The sequence below is a fragment of the Pleurodeles waltl genome, chromosome 1_2 (assembly GCF_031143425.1).
Source record: "Pleurodeles waltl isolate 20211129_DDA chromosome 1_2, aPleWal1.hap1.20221129, whole genome shotgun sequence".
NCBI lineage: Eukaryota > Metazoa > Chordata > Amphibia > Caudata > Salamandridae > Pleurodeles > Pleurodeles waltl.
Window position 1 is genome coordinate 1,283,369,517 of NC_090437.1, and position 21,390 is coordinate 1,283,390,906.

At 48.6% G+C, this 21,390-nt stretch overlaps 1 long non-coding RNA gene across 1 annotated transcript in view; it reads right to left on the minus strand.

Moving 5' to 3' along the window:
* LOC138296228 (uncharacterized) overlaps positions 1-20,308 on the minus strand; it is a 45,777-nt gene extending 25,469 nt beyond the window's left edge. Inside the window, exon 1 of the long non-coding RNA XR_011203791.1 lies at positions 20,028-20,308. This is a non-coding gene — a long non-coding RNA (uncharacterized lncRNA). The remainder of the gene's footprint in view (positions 1-20,027) is intronic.
* Between the last annotated feature and the right edge of the window lie 1,082 nt (positions 20,309-21,390).

Sequence of the window (21,390 nt, forward strand, 5' to 3'; positions counted from 1 at the left end):
TTGGTGTAAGCAGCCTGGTTCGGTGCTCACAGAGGGAGTGGCACCCTGTGCACCTCCTCCTCCCGGCTGTGCAGTACAGCCAGGAGGAAGAAAAAAAAAAAAAAAAGTGCGCATGTCTGTTTGGCCGGCACAACATTGAGGTTGGGAGACGGTAAAGGACCCTCTTAAAAAGCATTCTTAAATGCTATTACCTATGGAATCTGGTCATTCTCCCATTGCACAAAGCTTTACAACCAGCACACTGAACATTCCCTGGAATCTCCCCATTACTCATGTAGGTGCCAGTTGGGGTCATGGGGAGGGGCCATACCCAAAAATTTGAGAATGAACAGCGCGATTCACTAATGAGCACACGTGCAAGTCCCCTTGGTCACTCCCTCGGAGGCATTTGTGAGCTGCAAAAGAGTAGTGCCCCCAAGAGTGGCACCCCAGACACACCATTTTTACATCAGTGATGCCCTGCGACAACCAGTGAATCATCACGGTCTGCACTTAAATGACTGGCAATTGTTTATTTCAAGGTTAACTGGTGTTAAGTTAAGAAAGTAACCAGGGAGTTCTGAGCTTCATTTTAGAAGCAAGTTCATTTTTAAAGACATCTTGCAGCAAAAGTGTACAACTATAACAGTCACTCTCAAAAAAGTGTATTAAGTTAACATGCAGTCCATTTCACCCAAGTATAATTTATTGCACAGTGCAATGAGAAGTAGTCATTTAAATGTGAATTTTCAAACAAGAATTTAGAAACATTTCTTTTCCCTTCTACCCTGACAAATACGCCAATAGTGAATTAAACAAGCAAGTCAGATGTTATGTGCACTTTTTTGAGTGGCCTGGGTTCATATTATAGATGAACAACATTATAGTTTATTAAATCAAACACAGAAGCAGATTTGTACGGTGCAGACCCTGAACCTAAAATTAAGCAATTGCCTAGGATCACACACTTTGGAAAAGTGGGAAGCTAAGATTATTCCCAGGTTTTCTAGTTTCATATTTCTCAATTCAGCCACTAGATCTATACCCTTCGCCTCACCTACCAATTCTTAACCGCCAGTCCTCCCAACCCCCTCGCCCGACCGCCATTCCTCTGGCATTGATGCGGCCCTCGGTCACATCACAGACCAAACTTTTGGGCCCCTGGGAAAATGTTTGCGAGTACCCTTGTTCTAGAGGGTATCAGGTGCCCATCCTTGGTACACTAGCTGGAGCACACTGGAGATGGTCGTGGGCCTCAAACAGTGGGTGGTTTTGCGTCGAGATATTCCATCGGCTCTGGCTACGTTCGATTGTAGGTACTTCCTGCAAAAAGCCTTCCTGCAGGATGTGGCGGCCGTCAAGCGAATTACTCTGCAGTTTCCAATATCCTCTCCAATTAAATTAGCATTGGTTTGAAATTTGGAGAGAAAAAAAAAAAAAAAAAAAAAAAAGAAAGGAAGCTTTTCAGACTTCGCTGCTATGTAGTGGGGGGGGGGGGAGATAACTGTAGGAGAGGGCAGGAAGAGAGAAGGGAAACGGGTAAGAAATAATTTGGTAGGAGAGGGGCTAAAATACGGGCGCGACCAGTGAGAGTGAGCGACCAGTGAGTGAGTGCCCCCTCTGTCATAGGCTATTTGTTACAAATATTTTAAGTCTTGGGGAGGGGGTTAACGCAAGAAGCGAAGCCTCGCGTGTGCCAAGCCGCCTCTTACCGCCCCTCCCCCAAAACACAATGGTAATAAATATGCATATTCTATTCTGCGCATATTACACCCTGGCATTTCTGTAATCTGTTTTTTTAATGATATTTAACCAAAGACATTAGGCCAGCGGCTTCCCCGTGTATAACATACAAAGGGTGATGCAGTAAAATGTTTTTTCTCTTTCGTTGCCCCGGGCAATAATACGGACCGTGACCTTTGCATTACCTGTAATAACGTAATTGCTTTAAGTAATGAGCTCATGGGCAACGATTTATTTTCTCTCTCGTGGCACAAAGATCAAGGCTTTATCGATTATCAATCATGCATGAGCACAGGTATTATTGGAGGCCAGGGTCTCTCCCATAATCAATCGCCATGGGGTGGTGAGTGGGCAGAAGCCCTGCCACTTCCTGCAGAACATTCTTCCGCTGTGACCACAAAAAAGAGAATATTCAGATTTCTGCTGAAGGAGTGCAATAAGTGTTCTTGATTTTCTTCAGTTCACATTGCTGGACATCGCAAACCAACACGTTTCGTAGAGGCCCATCTGCCTCATGTTATCCTTCAGGGCTGAATAGTCAAATTAACCGAGCAAATCAGACCGAATCACTCGCTCACAACAAAAACACGATTTTGAGCGTGGTGACTGGATGAAATCCCGGACCTGGCTCAGTGGCAAAATGGGGATGGGGGGGGGGGGGGGAGAAGAGACCCGAGCCTCCCACATCTCAGAGGTACTGACTGGCCTTGCGGGGCCCCTGAAGTGTGGGGGTGGGAGGAAAGCCGGAAGGAGCCCCAGATTTGATTAAGAGACACCCCTGTACAACAGGACAATGTGACCAATAATGCAGCGAAAACGTTCAACAGCCAAGTTGACCTGGAGCGAGTCACGTGTCCGATAGCTGGATGGCGGTTCGGAGACCAATATTTGGAAAGAACAGAGAATAAAATGAGGATTCAATGAGACAAAAAAAAAAAAAAATAATAATCCACACCACACACACCAACAAGAACTTGGTAATTAATTCCTCGGGCCTCAGGGGAAGAGAGGTGAAACACCGCCTTAGGCCAGTTCATGTCATGTTCCTGAGCTGAGGGTCAGTCCCACAGAGCCACGAGGCCCATCTCGTCTGTAAGAGGAGCTGGGCTGTTCAAACCTACCAGCTGACTGCGATCCCTGTATCTTACGGGGTTACAGAGCCTGCAGCGTGCTGACCCCCACCCGGGACAGATTGGGGGGCTGCAACACTGCAGGGCAAGGGCTCAGCGACACATCAGGCCTTCTCGCACGCACCAGACTAGTCAAATAGGCCTGCTGTTTTCTCTGGGATCAGCACACTGAAACCCCCTCCACCAGCGGTACAATGTTCAGTCCTTATTAAAACATCAAAAACCAGAAATAGCTGCAAGAAAAACAATGCGCGAGTATGGGATGCAGCAGGAGAGAGCGTGGCGTGCGAAATGGGATTGTTCTAGGGTTCAAAGGATTCCCGGCCTGTGCTCCAAATTCCAGGGGCTCGGATCAGGTCAGCCTGTGTGCCAGGAGAAACACAGGTGTCCGCAGTGCGCTGTACCAGTTCCCATCACTGGATGCGCTGCAGGGTCCCGTAGTCCTTCCTCATGCCACATGTGCAGAGGGCCCCTCCGCTCCTTCCTATGCTGCGTGCACCGCGGGGCCCCTCCGCTCCTTCCTATGCTGCGTGTACAGAATGGCCCCTCCACTCCTTCACCAGGCACTACAGGGCCTCTCCACTCCTTCACCAGGCACTACAGGGCCCCTCCGCTCCTTCCGATGCTGCGTGCACCGCGGGGCCCCTCCGCTCCTTCCTATGCTGCGTGTACAGAATGGCCCCTCCACTCCTTCACCAGGCACTACAGGGCCTCTCCACTCCTTCACCAGGCACTACAGGGCCCCTCCGCTCCTTCCGATGCTGCGTGCACCGCGGGGCCCCTCCGCTCCTTCCTATGCTGCGTGTACAGAATGGCCCCTCCACTCCTTCACCAGGCACTACAGGGCCTCTCCACTCCTTCACTAGGCACTACAGGGCCCCTCCGCTCCTTCCGATGCTGCGTGCACCGCGGGGCCCCTCCGCTCCTTCCTATGCAGCGTGTACAGAATGGTTCCTCCACTCCTTCACCAGGCACTACAGGGCCCCTCCACCCCTTCCCTGTGCGCTGTGAAACCCTTCGGATGAGTCACCAGGCACCACAGGAACCCCCTACTCCTTCCCGGTGCACTATAAAACCTTTCTGCTCCTTCACCAGGCTCTACAGAGCCCTCCACTCCTTGCTATGCTGTGTGCACTACACAGGCGAGGTGATGTGAAATGTCACCAGGAAGGTCGTTTGCCAAGTGACCTTTGACATCAGGTGCAAGCTCAAGGGCAGAGCACGGAGTTTGTGATGGTCACTGCACTAGTGGGATGACCGTCACTGACCGGAAGCCACCGAGTCAGAGGTTTACACGGGCAGAGCCGGCGGAGGCTTCATTGAGGCCTATCTGGAGTCTCCCCAACTCTAAATTGTGAGGAGACAGGAAGACACTAGTGGCAAAGAACTTCAGGATCACAAGTTTACAAAACTCCCGAGTCCCCCACACTCTAAATCAAGCGCTTAGTCTCTTATTGAACAATTGGAAATCTGCAGTCAAGGGCTGGGAGTGGTGCCCGCTATCGGTCAGTTGCTGATGCTGCACCGTCTTCTCGCTCAGTTATACTCACCTCACAAGCTTGAGTCCCGGACAAATCACGGCTGCCGAGACTACAGCCTGTGACCTTGACCAATGAGAGCAGCGCTACCTGCTACTCCAGCCCCAACCCCACGTCCACTCGGACACCGAGGTACTTACCTGTGCGTAGTGCACGCGGCCCTCACCAGATGACCTGTGTGGTCACTAATACTCCACAGTTACCTTGGGGACCAACTACTCAACCTCTGGACAGCAGGATTCCCAGCCATACATCAAAACACACCACAGAGAAGGGCCCTCAAACACGACAGAGACTGCTCTCAGCGCCAAGAAGCCTCAGACGCTCTATAGTGGTCAGTATAAATAACAACCGAATGCATAGCGAGCCTTCAGATACAAGTCTCACTCAGACGCAAAGTTCTTTAGGTTGAAATGTCTCATCAGTCTTCCCCTTGTAAGCTCTGGCAATTTTGACGATTATTGTGCAAACACTCATTCTCCCCCCCCCCCCCCCCCCAAACACTGTATCAACTCGAAAAGTACATATTGTATTCACAGTAACAAATATTTAGTGAGGCGTTTCCTAGAATACTGGCACAAATACCTACTTATGAGTGTAAATATGTAGGTGCGAGGTAGGGTCGCGGTTCTAAAGTTGTGCATTTGTCACGTAAATCTAGTGAGTCCAAGTGAAACGAGCACAGGCACGAACTGAGTGTCTTGGAGAAGTCAGTGCATTACTGACCACAAGTAGAGCCACTAGAATTATGTGGCAATTGAAGACGCAGTTACAGGCTTGATACACTAAGTAGCAGAAAAAAAAGAAAAAAAAAAAAAAAAAAGTGACCCTTGCACCCCTATCACGATTTAAAACTGCAGCAGCGGCATGACGCTAACTAGGGGGTGAAAAGCTGCAAAATAGGAGGGGACCCGAGCTCCCGCAGCTCATATCCATTAGCCCTGGGCTGAATGAGAGCCTCTGAAAGGTTCGATCCCCTCCTGGGGCCCACATCTTACTTCTGGTCTTCAGTGTCACTGTGTGTCCCCCCCCCCCCAGGAAGTGCTTCTTGGGAGCAGGTAATAGCCCTTTGGAACACGAGGATCTTAAGCGTCTTGTTACAGACCCGCTTAGATTTAATGCAGACGACCTTAAAATGAAGGGAAAAAACGCGTTTGGGATTTTTGAGTACATCGAAAGCTTCTCAAAATATCCGAGTTGATAGGAATTAATCAATTTGTACTAATAACGGAGCAAATCATTTTCCTTGCAAAGAGAACATATGGATGCTTTTTCATGCTGCAGACATGAGTCCTTCTCAGAGCCATGCACTGGAGACAACGGTGCCACCTCGTTACTGCCAGTTTCACAGCTGAATCCCGAAACCCAGAGGCGCCTCGATAACTTTTACAAGGCGCCTCCCACCGTGTCCACTACATGTACTGGTATTCAATGGAACGTTTTATCCTTTAGGCCTACAAACACATTTAGCTGAAGTCTACCGACGATGAAGCCGACGGTGAGATGTATCACAAGACCAGTCATTCCAAGGCAAGCACTGCAGCTGCACAGCCACACGATTCCAGTGACCATGACCGTATCGCTGTCACTGAGAGTCCACCCCCCCACCACCCCCCACCCGTGGTAGCCAAATGATTGCACATATTCAAAACTGCAGGAATCTGGCATATTTCAGGAACACCTCTGAGTGCAACCAAGAATAATATCCACCATTGTTGTAGGCTTGTGAAACCATATAAGTAAATGCAGAAAAAAGGTGTGAAACATCACAACCTCAAGTTATTCCCCATTTACGCCTTAATTCCATAGGGTGCAGTTATCCCAGTGGTCGAAGAGCTTAAAAAAAATAAAATAAAAAATAATGTATGGGAACTGCGATGCTGCATGTATGAGGCGGGGTCAGTAGGGGTGGAGTCAAAGGCGTGGCAAATAAAATATTCTGCAAGGTTTTTTGGTCTTTTACCTTCAGGTTGCTAATTATAAAATAAAGCAGCTTAGATGAGAAACATAAAAACGTTTAACAGTGGGAAATGTATTAAGTACATATTGAAACCTCTCAGGTATGGGCACGTTGTGCCCCTCCGATCCCACCCACTTTGACCTCTGGCTAATCCATACTGGGGGTGGGGAGGCAGCTTTGGGGGGTGGGAGCGGGTGGAGAAGGAGATAAAGGGTCAAATTCAACTTTGCAGCAGAACTTGCTCGGAAGCAGTTCAACCGCAGTGAGAAATCAGAGTAGCTGTGCTGCTTAGTAATCTGGAACATGGCATGGCTAACACTCATGACAGCCCGTGTAAAATCATGAGATATATGTTGCTTTCATGACACGTGGGATGAAGAGGAAATCTCCATAGACGGTTTAACCACCCATCATGCCCATGTAATCAAGAAGCAGAAAAGAAAGTTAGATCGAAGGATGCCTTAGCAACCTTGGCCTGCAAAGTACAAACCCATATAGTCCTTGATAACATCCTGCAAGGCATGACCTAGGAAACAGACAACACGCCATGTGAAATCTACAATACCTGCCTCCCCAGGGAACTTGCAGGGGGAAGTCTCTTCATCCATAACACTGAAAACAGAGCCATAAGCCCTGAAGATAATAGGCCGGTTGAGGATAATGGCATCGCACTAGTGTGTGGGGATTTCATCACCAGGCCTAGGCAGCCGATAGGACATTGCGTGGCACCTCCCAGGAGCCAATATGAGGAGCAGAAAATAAACTCCAGTTAAGGGGCCCAATTCACACCAGTGATAACTGCAGGAGGACTTGGCACTCAAGAGGCGCAAGAAGTCAGATGCCCCACATGCTACATTCAGGGCCAAGAACAGATGAAGCCATATGGAGTACGTACAAGGAAGCATGTCCTAGGGCAATTGAAATGTAAGTACAGCTCAGAGAAGCTACCATGATCTACTTGTTGCATTTCAATCGCTGTGCAGGTGAGCTCAAGCCCCTGTAAACGCAGAACATCTTGTGGCTCTGGCAGAAATAGTGCTAAAATCAAACCACGAGGCTAGAAGATGGCCACCAGAAAGCTATGACTCTCTTGCCCTGGTTATCAAAAACACATCACAGAAGCAGTTCAAGAAAACACTGTGTCTGGGATGTTAAGGAAGGGAGGAGCAAGTCAAGGTCTTCGACAACCTACTGGCCCAAATTTAGGCAACCTTCACCACAACCAATATACACACACACAAATCACCTGGACTGGGTCGATGAAGAAGGCTAACACACACAATATTACAAGTATGCCAGCACCCAAGCACAGGAGAGAGGAAACAGACCCTAATAACCACAGTGTTATAAGATAACACACTAGTAAACTACCACTCTTGCCCCGCTCATCAAAAAATGTCACAGCAGAATTCAAAACCGGTCCGAGATGTGAAGGAGAGCAGGAGAAAGTCAAGATCCTTGAGAACGTACAGAGCCAAATTACAGGAACCTTCGCCAACACCAAGAAACATACTGCTGGCAAATACAAGCTCAAATCCTCTTCACTAGTTTAATAAAGGTTATACGTATAAAGAAGTTTAAAAAAAAAAAGAAAAAAAAAAAAAAGTCAGTTTCAGAAGCACTAAGACGCTACCACACAAGCATGAAGGGAAAAAGTCACGATTAAAGGTAAAAAGGAGCGAAGTCGTGGCAGACATGGGGTTGTGGGAGGGTCAGTGATGAAAGCCATAAAGGATAAAGCTGCAATACAGAGGAGTCTGCGAGCTGGTGCCTTGGGGGAGCAACGAGCCATTAGTGTAGCCACTTTTGACCCCTATATAGGTGTAATTGCCCAGACACTACTATGCCATTTAACAAGTACAGAGCACATTGCACAGTTGGAAGCTACTTCCTAGAAAAAGCATACAGGAAGTCCCAAAAGAACAGGTTGAAATTATCCAGAATCGAATTCCTGGGACCAAGGAGGTGGAGACGCAATACAGAGGGAGCCCACATACTGCAGTATCATAATAAAAACACTCCTTGAAGCCACTTCACCGATTTCAAGCATTCAGCATGTGGGCATGCTACAAGACTCTTCTTGACATGCAACAAGTTCACCAACCTGAAGGCAGGCCCAACTTACTTCCACTTCAGAGCCTCAGATATCCAACACCCCAAACACAGCTTGCACATCATCCAGAACTGGACATCCAAAGCCTACCAGAAACTCAACCCAACCAAAAAGGAATTCCTGTTATTTGCCAAGAACAATAAAAAGATATAGTACAAACCTGGCTCAATGACGTTAACCTCCGTAGCTTCGAACATCCGCTTTCACCAAATGTCAAGTCTCTGCAATTCATCTTGGACACCAACCTCACCTCCAAGGAACACATTGCCAAAAACACAAAGATGGCCTGGTACCAGCTCTCTCTTCTACAGAAAGAAAAAAATGTTTATTCTAGAAAGTGACTTCAGAATTGCTGTTCAAGCAATTCTGACAGCGGTAATACCCTACTCCATGGCCTTCCAGATGCCACAATGGCACTCCTTAGGGAGTGTGCTACAGCACACTTGATCCAGTACCTAAAGAAAAATGATCACATCACCCCAATCCACTCCATTGGTTCTGCTTCACGGCCCGTGCCATCTTCAAAAACCAACAGCATAATTTACAAAAGGCACCACTACCAGCACCCCTGCTTACTTTGCAGACAAGGTCACAAGACAGCAGGCCTTTTCCCCTCTATGCATCCAGGATCTGGAATCTCTCTGCATCACTCAGGGCCACCCCAACACTAGTCAATTTGAGAAAGATTAGAACATTTGAATGTTGGGAGCTCCATTGAAGGCAATTGAGTGCTCCAGGCTTTTAATGGCTGGTAAAAGCTCAGAGCTCCAACAATCAAATGTTGTGGTTTGCAGCTGTTGCTGTGAACAAAGGCCTCAGGGAGCCTGAGGAGATTTTAGTCCCCTCGGGCTCCCTGGGGCCTTTGTTTTAATAGAACATTCTGCCAGTAGAGGGCAGAATGTTCTAATGGCCTTATAGCCCTCCGTAGCTGGGATATACTGGCGTTAAAGCCCCGCTCCCTTGTTAAGAGCCCTCACCTTCAGCTCAGGCCTTTAACACTGGAGTGGGCCTTTAATGGCCGGTGAAGCCCACTACAGTGGGCTATAATGGGGACTCTCTTTAAAGAGCACTACATCACAATCCATTAACCATCCTCAGTCAGGCTCCATCTCCTATTTCTGGTTCCCTTTGTCTTTGACCAGTTATAGCTCGTTATTGCTAGGTTTGTTCTATAGAAGTACCATAAACCAGTGTACATACATGTGTAATCTTAATTGACCTTAAGACACAATGGACCACTTTACAACACCAGCGAACCCTGGCCCTCTGCTTGATGTCCCGATATGCCTGCACCATCAAACAGCTAGGGGCAAGTATAGTAAGGAGAGAAAATGAGCCACCAACTTCACAATCATTGTGGGAGTACAGAAGGGAAGGGTTCTTGTCTAGCTGCCATTCAATTGGTACATAAATAAGGTGGGTGCATGCACCTTAACTGGGGATTTCTTTTATTGCGATCCTCCTCTTTGCTGACAATGTGGTGCTCATAACACTACATGAAGAGGCGATACCCTGACTTCTGAAGGGCTTAGACACCTTTTGCTCCAACAAGAGATTCACAATCAGCACAAATAAGACAAAATTCTTGACCATGAATCAAAACAAATATAAAATAAAGAATTTTAAAGCGAGCAGAGTAAGGCTGGATGACCGCAGGTTAATATCGACCCATCACAAGGATGAATTGGTGTTCACAGTGAGCCAAACTATAAAAGCAAAATCAGGGGATAGTCCCTAAAATCAATCTTACAGGCCCACAGAATTAATTCCCAGAGCTCCAAAAGATAGATGACCGCTTCTTTGAAGTAAGTGTCTTGTGAGCGGGCCCTGGCACCCCGTTCAAAGTACAGCTTCAAACTAGGAATGAACATGGAGGACATAATGCAGTGAGACCGGTACTATTCTGGACAAGACATACACACTTCCAAGCCTCCCCGCGTTTAGACTCTTGAGGGATATCATGGGCACGGAGGAGTATGCAAAGATTGGCTGTGTGAAGAACGCGGGGTGGGACCCTAAAAGAAATAAGTCTGATCTACTTCCGTAGTGCCCCCATCCACCATAATAATGACCAGTTTATGGACTACCAGTAAGCAAAACAAATGGAAGCCATCAATCGTACCAGCAAAGGAACAATACTAGAAGATTATCTAGATGTAAAGTCAACTATCTGCAGCAGACCCTACATGAGACCTTCGCACCCGAGAGCACAGGAACTCTTACCTTCAAATTCTGGCTTTGAGTTCCACTGGTGCATGCATGCACTACAAAACAGAACCCCAAAACTGCTGGTCCGTTATGCTATTTTGCACAAGACATTTACTCCAAGAATGCGGGAACTCCTGCCCATTTCTGACAGGTTCAGCACCAGATCTTGAATAGATGCAAGAAATCTTTGCCAATGTGAAGTCTACAGAATGGCTATTTACAAGGAACAAGTCCACGTCTCGTCAGCACTTACCTCGATAGCATCTCTACCTTCTGAACTTGTTTTATGCCTTTTAAGGTTTTTAAGCCATTATTTTATCATGATTATTGCAGGTTTTAGTGCGGACATGGGCCAAGAACATAAGCTTGATTTACATGAGCACAGTATTACGTTAAACATGGTCAGATTTTTTTTTTTTTTTTTTTTTTTTTTTTTTAAGGCCCAGGAAGATTAACTGATTGGCTAAGAATGACAGGATGTTGAGCCGACACTGAGGCTCGAACCTGGTTCCTCAGTTCTACGGTTGGCAGCTTCTGTTATTAGGCCGTAGCTCCTCCTTTGATCTCAGTGACTTGGATATGGATTTGTTGATTACGTATTCAGAGATTTGATATAATTGAATCCCATTCAATCTGTCGGGGCTGCATGTATACGAGTAAACAAACATTTGTATTTAATTACGAGTACTGGGAGATACTGGTCGTGCTCCGACTCCCAATTCTTTAAGTTTGGAGGTACTGCCCGAGGACCTGCACTTCTTTAATGTGCAAAGAAGAGTACTGGCACTTCTCACAGCTGCAATACATTTAATCTGAGTACTGGCATTCGTCAGCACTGCCACAATACATGCAACGGAAGAGTGCCGGCACTCACTTCCAAGCACTGCTGCAATAGATGCAACGGAAGAATGCCGGTACTTCCAAGCACTGCTGCAATACATGCAACAAAAGAGGGCCAGCACTCACTTCCAAGCACTGCTGCAAAAGATGCAACGGAAGCGTGCCGGCACTCACTTCCAAGCACTGCTGCAATAGATGCAACAGAAGCGTGTCGGCACTCACTTCCAAGCACTGCTGCAATACATGCAACAAAAGAGGGCCAGCACTCACTTCCAAGCACTGCTGCAATAGATGCAACAGAAGCGTGTCGGCACTCACTTCCAAGCACTGCTGCAATAGATGTAAGGGAAGAATGCTGGTACTTCCAAGCACTGCTGCAATACATGCAACAAAAGAGTGCCAGCACTCACTTCCAAGCACTGCTGCAATAGATGCAACGGAAGAATGCCGGTACTTCCAAGCACTGCTGCAATACATGCAACAAAAGAGGGCCAGCACTCACTTCCAAGCACTGCTGCAAAAGATGCAACGGAAGCGTGCCGGCACTCACTTCCAAGCACTGCTGCAATAGATGCAACAGAAGCGTGTCGGCACTCACTTCCAAGCACTGCTGCAATACATGCAACAAAAGAGGGCCAGCACTCACTTCCAAGCACTGCTGCAATAGATGCAACAGAAGCGTGTCGGCACTCACTTCCAAGCACTGCTGCAATAGATGTAAGGGAAGAATGCTGGTACTTCCAAGCACTGCTGCAATACATGCAACAAAAGAGTGCCAGCACTCACTTCCAAGCACTGCTGCAATAAATGGAACGGAAGAGTGCCGGCACTTCCCAGTACTGCCGCAATACATGTAACGGAAGAGTACTGACACTTCTCCGGAGCAAACGGGTACTCTAAAGCGTGAACACCCGACTTCTAATAATTCCATTTAAAGCACAGGAGCCCCCAGCAGCCACACCTCATACACACGTTTCAGCAGGTATTAGCCGGATGAGTTTGTGCGAGCAAAGAAACTTTTTCAGCTGGGAAGGAGGCATTCCTCGTTATTCCTCATTCCGCGCCATAAAACGGTGGCGAGAAATTGCGCCTGCTAAATCAATAAAGGTATTTACTAAATGTCACGATATGGAGGCACTCCTAATTCAGCCTCTTCGTTCTCTGCCCCGACGACCACTGCGGTAAGAAGAGTTGCCTATTAATGCGAGCGCTTTTCACTGAGCTCTATGTATGTAAACAAAACAGAAAGACGTTAAAAATGAGAAGTGGGTTCAGATGCTGAGCGGGGACCGGGGCCCAGCCTGTGGGCGAGGCTTACAGAGTGAAGGCAATCAGTCTCCTCATCCCCGGCTCAGGATCCGTCACGAAGCCCGGGGGATGTGAACTTGTTCTGGCGAAACAATTCTTGGCTGAGAGGCGACGAAACACAGAGAAACGAAAGTCTCCCGAGAGGACCTGGCACATCAGGAACCCGTCGGGCCGAGCCCCCTGCCCCCCGCGGCTTCCTGCCATTGAAAACATCCATCCTCACTTCCGCCTCGGTTTTCCTCTTTCAAAGAAAATGCAAGTGTTGTAAAAACAAACGGGGGAGCAGCGCGCCCTTAGGAGGACCGCGCCCCGCTCTGCGCGAGCTGTTTATGGGAAAAGTAACCCCTCCCTCACAGCGGGGGGGAGACCCAGAAGGGTGCAGCGGACTGGGGGCTCCAAAAAGGGGGGCGTCTCCCAGGGGGTGCGGCAGAGACAGAAGAGGTTCGTACATCCATTTAATGTGTGTGTACCTTTCATACAACCGGTCCACGGTAGCCGGTGGAGAGGTGGGATTAGCAGCTGGAAGGGCCGACGCCCCCCCCCCACCCCCCGGAATTATCCACCGTGAGGGATGGGGGTGCGGAAGTAGTAGGAGATACGAGGCACGCGAACCCAGATATGTTGTACAGAAACGACATTTTTTAACTAGTGATGTTTCCAAGTTCAGGTCACAGGCGTTCTAAGGCGCGGGAACAGTGGGCTCTGGACCAGGGCCCCAGCTTTCTGCACCCCACAATAGAGCCAGCTCTCTTCTGCAAAATCCTGTGACCGTCAACAGATTGTTTTAAATACTGCTTTCCTTCAATATGGATGATGCATGAGAGTCTATTAGACATTTTGCAGAGTTTCTTTCCTGCAACATCGATAAAAAAAAAAATAAAAAAAAAAAAAAAACGTTTTTATAGATCAAAACAGGACATGGTATGGGAAGCGAGAAGAGAGAGCTCAGACTGGATCATAAATTCAAACTGGTTCCAAAAAGGCCGCCCCCCCTCCAAAAAACAAAACAAAACACAGGTTTGGCCATCGCCCCCAAAAGCTTTAAGATGTCCCTGGTTCAGGTATTCCTCCTACTCGGCTATGCTGGTGGAAGCAGGATTTGTGTACTCTGAACTAACATTTAATGCCCTCTTCCCCAGGGGTTTTAGGGGCGGGTGGGGGGAGATTTTGAGATGTAAAAACCAGGACAGGTCCGACATAAAAGTAGGACTAAAGCCTTTTGTCTTCCTTCTATATTTGGCCTGTTTTTGTGTAGGCTTTTAAGTGTGATTTTATATATATATATATATATATGACACACACACACACTCTAGACTTGTATATGTGCCTATTCACACACACACACACTTACATCACATTGGCTATAGCAGGGCCTCCTCCTGCCTCTGTTGAGCATGGCAGTGGGCGTCCTCCTGTGCTGACTGACCGATACAGTTACAATATTTCAAACTTCAGAAGGGCCTGTGAAAGGAGAACACACCTTTCAGTTTTGTCCTAAAAACCGGGACATGCATTTAAAAAGTTACCAAAAGAATTAGGGCAGCCCTCTTAAAACCGGGCCAGGCCAGGGAGATCTGGGGCGTTTGCTCACCCTACTCTTTGTGGCAAGTGAGCTGCATTTCCTAGTTTCTGGAGCACTCGGACGCCCCCTAGTGGCGATCAACATCTACTGCCCTAATATATACATGGCCTGGATAACTAATGACTAACACAAACGGACTCTTTCATTTTTCAAGTTAATTGCCCCCACTAAAGCCTTGAGCAGATGGCAGCTTTGAAATGGCATCATATTGGGGTAAAAATTAGACCTTTGTTTCCCAGGACTTTAAAAAAGAGTGGATGAGTCAGCTAGACCAAGACTCCACGCGCAGTACCAGACTAGGGCTCGCCCACTGATGCTTGTCCGCCTTCCCGGGGCTTGCTTCAACCTAGCAGGAGCAGGTGGAATCTGGGCCTTTTAGAGTCCGCCTCGTTACTTTTCAGGGTGCTAGCCATGATTGCACCTCCACGCCTTCCTCCCATCTGTTCAGCAGTCGACAGTATAAAACAAAAGTGCACGTCTGCTGCTTTTGCCACCAATTTTCAATTTTGATACCCTTGCACTCATTCAGTAGCCTGGTGCCTATCCCTGTAGGATTCCTGGATATTCTCCAATTACCCCCTCATTTTTGGTGTACAGCATCCCACCACCCCTGAATAAAGGTTAGTCTTCATTACAATTAGCCTGTCTCACATACCCAAACACTTCCCACTGCCAGGTGTTGCGTCCCCAACACGATAACCCCACCACAATGTTCATGATGCGCGACATGACAACGCTGCTCATATAGAAACAAAACAAACCCTCCCAACCACACACCCCGCACGGTGCAGCCATGTGGTACGCGCCTGAGCACCCCACCCAAGGGTTGTACTGCTACAATAGAACACAAGGCCTACTCTCGCTCCTTGCAGGGGGGGGCTCAGGGCTTCAACAGCTGGAACTGGAGGGGGTGGAGTGGACAGACCATACATCAGGGTTACCAGCCACCCTGCGTCATCATCTTACAGCCAAAGATGGCCATTACACAACTCTCAAAACTTCACACTGTTGTAAATCCCTCACATCATGCAATGTGCAATCTTTGGCACCAAACCAACAAGTGCCATTTCAGATTAATGCAAATCTCAAACACCATGGTGCATTTGTTAGGATTCAAGCATCAATTCATTCATCCAGTCCCAACGACAGGAGCAAAGTCACTGTTGCAGTACAGAAGTCTTGGTACCCACACTCCAGCACGGGAGGGCGGCGCGCACCAAGACCCTGCCACAAACCACTGCTCGAACACTGCCCTGATCTGTCCTTGGGTGGGCTACACAGCAGGCAGGAGGGCCTTCTTTTCACCAATGCCACAAACAGCGTCATATGCAAACAGAGTTTCTTCTACCTTTAAAGAGTTTATTTTGCTGAAAACGCTGCCTGAAATTCAAGCTTATTCCACAGAGCACTGAAAAGTTTTCCTCCCATATTTAGGAAGTACTCCCCAGTACCAATTCCAAAGTGATTGCCCCCCACAAATAGTAATGTATCTTTTTCTGTAGCTGACAAGTCTAAGATAAAAGGACATCAGGTTCCCATCCTGCGGAGGTCCCAAAAACCAATGGGGTCGAGATGGAGACTACCTCTTTCAGGGGTAAGAAACACGAAGAATGCTTCACCGGCCACAGGAAGAGAATCTCTTGGAAGTGCAAGATAATATATATATTATTATTATTCCTGCACGTGGCGCCATCCAAAAATCATATATAATAATACACAAGAATGAATGAATCTACACTCATCCACCTCTGCGTATAACTGGCTGAAGAAAAAAAAAAAACATCTCAGCATCAGTGAGTCATTCTCTGTCCACGGTTCAGATTTAAGACACTTGCCACCCAGGTCCATCCAAGCCTCGCCGCATGGTATAGACGCATTTTATATGAGAGAAAAGAGCTGCAATGCTTGGTCAGGTGTGTTTCACTTCCGGTACAAGATCCGTACAGTGCTGGTCACCTAGTTGAGTTAGAACATTTCCAGTAGTACATTGGTCTCATACACAGGCATCACAAGAAGACTCCATGGACCTGGGGACAAATTGCACCACCAACAATCTCACGGAGCCGGTGGTGGGATTTTAGGAGGCACTGGTCCCTTGACGACTGTGTGACTACAGGGTGGTGCTCCCACTTGGCTCCGTGTTTAAGGATGACTTAAGGAGAACTCGATATCCAAAGCGTGTATACGTACAGGGGGCAAATGTACCCAGATACACAGAATAATAGAAGCCTTGACCCATGACAGGTAGAGGACATAAACAAAGGGGCTCCAGATGGCCCTGATGAAGGCAGAGTGACCCTGAGGGGCAGTTGAAGCGGCCGAAACATGTTGACTGATGAACAGGTAATGGTGTCCTGTATATCACCAAGAGTTTAGTTTTAATCCTGTCCCTGGGGTCCCTGAATGAAATTGATGAGTGGACACCTATGAGATAGTTTTATATATTGTTGTTTGTTCAGATACCCGTCTCTGTTTTGTATTTGTTGAGTAGAGTTTTATGTTCCCTGTCCCTACTGCTCCATTCCGAACTTAGGTTTACGTAGGAATGTGTTAGCAGAAGCCCAATGATAAAGCATGCCATAATTAATGGGTGAGGGCAGTTTTTTCCTCACAGTCACCCGTTCATGGGGGCAGGGAGACTGACTCCTCTTTCTTGTCCCTGTTGTGTGTAATGACGAATTGCAGCACGCCTGACCTCTTTTACAAACCTCGCCTTGGTTTGCAAGACTGCCTCCCCCAGCCTGCGGAAGGTTGTAATATGAAAGCTCAGGACTCATCCAGTATCCCTAGTGAAGGTGCCCCCTGTAGAGCTGCTGCCCTCTGGCGACTAGGGCGTCCCTCTTCCAGCCTAGCTCATTGCTTAACTTGAGCCGGTGGTTACAGGCGGGGCGCACCGGCACTCATTTTTCCTCCTCAACAGTGCTTGAAATGGAAAAATAGAAGTGCAGGTACTGTGTATCAGAGTACCTGCTTGTTTCTGAGAAGTGCCGGTACTCTCTAACTAAAAGTATTACGTTTTTCTTGAGAAGAGCCGGTACTCTCCCTCTCAAAATAAAAAAGTGCCAGTACTCAGTACCGGCCCATTTAAAGCACTGCTCCTCAAGCTTTCACCCAGCCAAAGAAAGAAAATTATAAGGGGGGGGGGTAGAAAGAGTAAGCAACAGGCAAAAAAATAGTTATTATGGGGAGAAAGCAGTAGTAAAAAGTACCTGCGGGGGTGAGCTAAAGGTCCAGAGAGTGGCAGTGACCGACAGAAGCATAGGGCCGAGTGAAGACTGCACAGCCTTGGTGTGTTTTATTCCTGATGTTCGTGGCTCAGGTTGCAGGCAGCAGGCCAGAGCTATGGCCCCGGCACAAATTATGCAGTAGCCCAGGTGGACCTCGTTTCAAGGAGTTCACATTTCAATGACACCCCAACATGCTTTAAAGCAGAGCACTTGAAAGAGAAGCAACTTAAAACAAGCTTGACAATAAGAGACCGCACTTGTAGGGTATTAAGTGACCTCGTCATCAGGAGACCATTCAGCCAACAGCACTATGGGACTTGTACACCCTTATGTGAAAAGGAACAATTGTAAGCCTCAATGCAAAAATCAATCAATCAACAATCGATCGATAAATAAGACTGGCTGGGGGGGGGGGGGGGGCAGGAGAGTGAACACAGGCTCTTTTTTGGGGCAGGCTCAAGAATGAGTTGCAAAGGGTGGCACAAAAATGCTTCCTTCTGGCTAAGGGCGACTGGTGTATGACTGATCCTCTGTAACGTCACAGATCTGCACACACTGGAATGCAAGCCTGCCAGAGGCATTCCCAGGGCCCACGAGTGAGTGAGCCGGTACTCGCAGTCAATGCCTTTACTCTCCGGCTCACACCAGGGTCAGAGGGAACCGTGCAGCTGGGGAAATACAGGAGAAACAAGTCGTTGTGGTGTCTGAGGCAAACCAACTGCGCTATCTCACTCCCCCCGCCTCAAGTGGGGCGACCAAACACACCCACATATCGGTACACAACCGATTAGGATCAGATGAAGTCTTGACGCCCAAGTTTTCCATATGTAAAGGGAAAAAAGAAAGAGCGCATCGGTCGTGACCAAAGGTTCTGCGCACCAGGAGCGCAGCTCGACACTGACCAGACGAAGACACTGCTGACAAGGCACCTCGCCACCGGCAAAAAAACACACAAACACACACGCCACTGTCTTCCACCCTCATTGCATCTGTGCAGAGCAGTACAAGTGTGCAGTCATTGTGTAAACGTTTTTGAATCGTTTCTGCAGATATAAATAGTGACAGTAAACAACTGGAAATTCGATTATTGATCACCACCTGGAAAGGACAGAGGGTAAAGTGCATTATCCTCAGGCATTGTCATCGATGGACGTCCTTCCTCGCTGGCCCTTAATGCAGCACCAACCTCAGGCCGCCTCTGCCGGGGGCCCAGTAACCGCAAAACAACAACAGACTGAGGGAAACCCCCAATACTGCTGTAAACCGAGGCCTTGATGCCGATCCATAGCTCACTGAGCTATGAACCGGCTTCCGAATAGCAGGTAACAAGCATGGCTGTGTCAGAGGCAGGGACCCCCCTTACCTAGCTAAAGAAAATACGGACGCGAGGCCCGCACGCTACACAGTGCACCTTAACCCTTAAAGCTACTTTGAGTCAAAACTGTAAAAAAAACACAAACCTCTCCAGCAAATCCATTAAATACCAGGGCTGTCAAACCATTCTAATCGTTCCTGAAAATTGCTGGGCCAGAGAGATCACCGCAGCTGGTGCTTTAACACCGCAAGAGACATATTTCAAAATGCACGTTTTGGGATCAATTAAATAAGCCAAAACGGTTTGTCCTTACTACCAATCTTTGCAGCAGAGTTTCTTTTCGAGTATGAATTTAACCGTCGAACTCCGATTTAGATGGCTGCGGCACGCGCGACTCCACCCCGTTTCAGCCGTGTCACACACGGACCCCCAATTTATGGGTTTCGGGAGTATTTCTTTCCACTGGCGCTTGTTAACGCAAGGGGACGCTAAACCGGGGCGAAGACCACCTGGAGCATGCGGGTTGGGTACAAAAAGAAAAAAAGTGCCAATAGAACATAAGAGGGGGGAGAGGGGCTGGGAGGCTGTGACGTCAAGAACAGTACCAACAATAGCCATATCATTGGGACATAAACGAATGCAGCCGATAACTTTTCTTTTACAGAGCCTTGATCAAATTGGGCCACTTGAATTGACCCAAAACTGCAACTCCCAGGATACACTGGGGTTATGCACTAAAGCACTGGGAAGGAGAGCGGTGTTATTGAGAAGTGAAATTATTGCTAAGGCTAGGTTGAAAGGGGAATGGAACAGACTACTGGCAGCGGACTGGGGTAGACTAGAGAAGTGGAGCAGTGCTTAATTTGAGGTTGTGCTTTCCAATGGGGGGGAGGGGAGGTGTTAAAAAACTAACTGAAAGCATCAGGTGGATAAATCGAAAATGCGCGCTGGGGTCTAAGCGCCTCCGGTCACTCCATAGTTACTTATGGCAGGGTGGGCCCTTGGCCCCTTACCTGGTAGAGGCCAGCTCCAGAGGGATGTAGGCACCCCCTCCCCGGCCACTGCACTGCCCACCTCCGCTTACCTTCCCCGGTGGTGGAGAGCAGGCTCCCGGTGCCCTCGCTGGTGTCGGACCTGCCTTGTTCATCGGCCCTCATCTTCCCTCTGTGCCGGTGCTTGAGGCCTTAGGTGGAGGCTTGGAGCAGAGCCCAGCCTTGAACGAGCACAGGTGAGTGACCGCCAAAGCCCACCTACCCTGGAGCGAGCACAGGTGAGTGACCGCCAAAGCCCACCTACCCTGGAGCAAGCACAGGTGAGTGACCGCCAGAGCTCTCCTATCCTGGAGCGAGTACAGGTGTGAGTGACCGCCAGAGCCCACCTACCGGCCCTTTTAGGGGCTACGTCACTGCTAGCCAGGCCCGCACTGGTTATCAGCCTCTGGTCAGCAGCTGCTACGTCACCCACCTGCACCACATCCCCTGCTGCCCCCAAAGGACACTGAGGCGCGCCACATATCCTGTTTACCCAACAGAAACAGAGCTGCACCACATACCAAGCCACCCCAAAGGACACCGAGGCAGCCACATATCCTGTTTAACCCACATAAACAGAGCTGCACCACATACCAAGCCACCCCAAAGGACACTGAGGCAGCCACATATCCTGTTTAACCCACAGAAACCGAGCTACACCACCTACCCTGCCACCCCAAGGGACACTGAGGTGCGCCACATATCCTGTTTACCCCACAGAAACCGAGCTGCACCACATACCCTGCCATCCCAAAGGACACTGAGGCAGCCACATATCGTGTTTACCCCACAGAAACCGAGCTGCACCACATTCCCTGCCACCCCAAAGGACACTGAGGCGCGCCACATATCCTGTTTACCCCACAGATACCGAGCTGCACCACATACCCTGCCACCCCAAAGGACACTGAGGCAGCCACATATCCTGTTTAACCCACAGAAACCGAGCTGCACCACATACCCTGCCATCCCAAAGGACACTGAGGCAGCCACATATCCTGTTTACCCCACAGAAAACCTGCTGCACCACATACACTGCCACCCCAAAGGACACTGAGGCAGCCACATATCCTGTTTACCCTACAGAAACAGAGCTGCACCACATACCCTGCCACCCCAAAGGACACTGAGGCGCGCCACATATCCTGTTTACCCCACAGAAAACCTGCTGCACCACATACCCTGCCACCCCAAAGGACACTGAGGCAGCCACATATCCTGTTTACCCTACAGAAACAGCTGCACCACATACCCTGCCACCCCAAAGGACACTGAGGCGTGCCACATATCCTGTTTACCCCACAGAAACCAAGCTACACCACATACCAAGCCACCCCAAAGAACACTGAGGCAGCCACATATCCTGTTTACCCCACAGAAAACCTGCTGCACCACATACCCTGCCACCCCAAAGGA